The sequence below is a fragment of the Limulus polyphemus genome, unplaced genomic scaffold (assembly GCF_000517525.1).
Source record: "Limulus polyphemus unplaced genomic scaffold, Limulus_polyphemus-2.1.2 Scaffold3203, whole genome shotgun sequence".
Classification (NCBI taxonomy): Eukaryota; Metazoa; Arthropoda; class Merostomata; order Xiphosura; family Limulidae; genus Limulus; species Limulus polyphemus.
Window position 1 is genome coordinate 40,982 of NW_013668813.1, and position 1,980 is coordinate 42,961.

The 1,980-nt window shown below is 31.0% G+C and overlaps 1 long non-coding RNA gene across 1 annotated transcript in view; it reads right to left on the bottom strand.

Moving 5' to 3' along the window:
* The window catches only part of LOC111088142, a 13,654-nt gene that overhangs the window by 1,463 nt on the left and 10,211 nt on the right, over nt 1-1,980 (bottom strand). The gene's annotated exons all lie outside the window — the stretch shown is intronic.

Below are 1,980 nucleotides of genomic sequence, written 5' to 3' on the forward strand. Positions count from 1 at the left end.
CAAAAATATTCACGTTTTATCATTTCAAAATGTTTCTTTATTTCTGGTTTTTAACTCGGAATATTAGAAATTAATCTTTTGAGATATTTAGTTTCATTACATCTCTGAAAAAAAAGGAAAAAATATTATGTACGATATTATGGCAACTTTGTAGCGCACCTAGCGGATGTTTCAGTTCAGCAGTTGCAGTAACACATAATTAAGGTTTTTCCTTGCATAATCCACAAAGTAAGTCAACATAAGAAATTAGAAAGCACGATATTTTCAAGTATTTTATAGTTAAGAGCTAATCTCTCCAAATTACTCATTCTTGTTATTGAAAATTTAAAAATACCTAAAGCTAGTAAAAATATACACAAGAACTATCTCGAAACTGTGCGTGGGCCGTTTTATACAGGTTATTTTTGTTGTTGGTCACATGTCACTTGGATCAGTTCTTAACCATATCCTCTTACCAACTTTTACAGTGACACTCAATATTACGCATGAAATACGTAGCACAACAAATAATGTAGAAAACAGAATTTAAAGAAATATAACAACAACAGAGAACACCTCCGTCGATTTCAAAAGTATCATACAGAATTCATGCACCAATTCATCATTTATCAAAGAAAAATATGAAATATTGATCTGAGAAATATTGAACGTTATACCTCAATATTTACATTAGCTCACTTAAAAACATCAAACCAAGAGGCCCTCCAAAATGCCATTCTTTTTCTGATAACCGATGTAGTAAAGTGTTCGAAGCGTACAGTGTTTCCGGTCAAGATGAAATGAGATCTGATAATGATGTGATCATAAATGATAAACTGTTTACCACATTTTTATATACACAATCCAAAATCTTTGTTGCCCACCTATCTTAAAGACTCTCAAAAGTTCAATGTCTGCCATCTCGCAAGAAAGGTTTTGTCAGATTTTCAAAATAATATATGTGTGTGTGTGTGTGTTATTTTGCCAATTGTCGAACTAAATTATCCTTCTTATCTTTTTATACTGTTAGTTTCACTCTAACATATTAAACGTTAGGCCTATTACATCTACGGTACTTAACTTCACACAGCTATTTTTTATTTTGCTATTATCTGTCTATCTGTCTGTTGCTTTCTGCTCGTCTCACGCTATTTACATCTCTATTACATAGTCGTCTGACCACTTTCTATATTCTCGACACCAACTAGTTATTAACAAAACCTTCTACAATCGTCTGCTTTTAACTCTTGTTATAACAAAACTTAAAAATAATAAAGTATTCACTCCCAAATATAAATTAATCACTAATGTTTCAACCAAACAGTCTTTTATATCATGACAGGTTTAAACCTGAAAAAGTGGTTGAAATAGAATATTGAACTAAGCTTTTAAAATTGTTTCAGTGGATATTAATGAAAAAAAAAGTATGAAAATTTAAAAAGAAAAATTTCTCTAAACAAAAATATAACTCTTATATCCTCAGTGAGAAAATTTTCTTACTTCTCAGCAACCAAAATCTTGGTTCCCAGTTATTGTTCATAATCTGTGTCCTTTGTAATCGAGAAAACTGTAAGTTAATTTCAAAGTAGTCAATAAATATTAAAATCCTGTGTAGAAACATTTCGATTTCTTTACCGAATGACCTAATGGTTAAAGCAATCGACTTGCAATCTGTAGGCTGTAGCATTGAATTCCGTCCCCGAATTTACTCGCCTTTCCAGCCCTGGGGAGGTTATATTTTGTCATTTCAAAATTAGGGACAGTTAGTGGAGATAGCCCTCGAATAGTTTTGCGCGAAATTCAACAAACAAACAGTTTTAACGAAACTGTGATTTGTTAGCTACGTCTCTCTTGGAATAATCTCAGAAACGTTTTTTGTTTAATCTGTTATTTAATTATTGTATTCAGAAGAATAAATTAAAACATAATTTAACTTTGGCGATAGAAACAAAGTGACGAGAGAATTTAGTTAGTCGATATTTAATATTATATTTGGTTCTT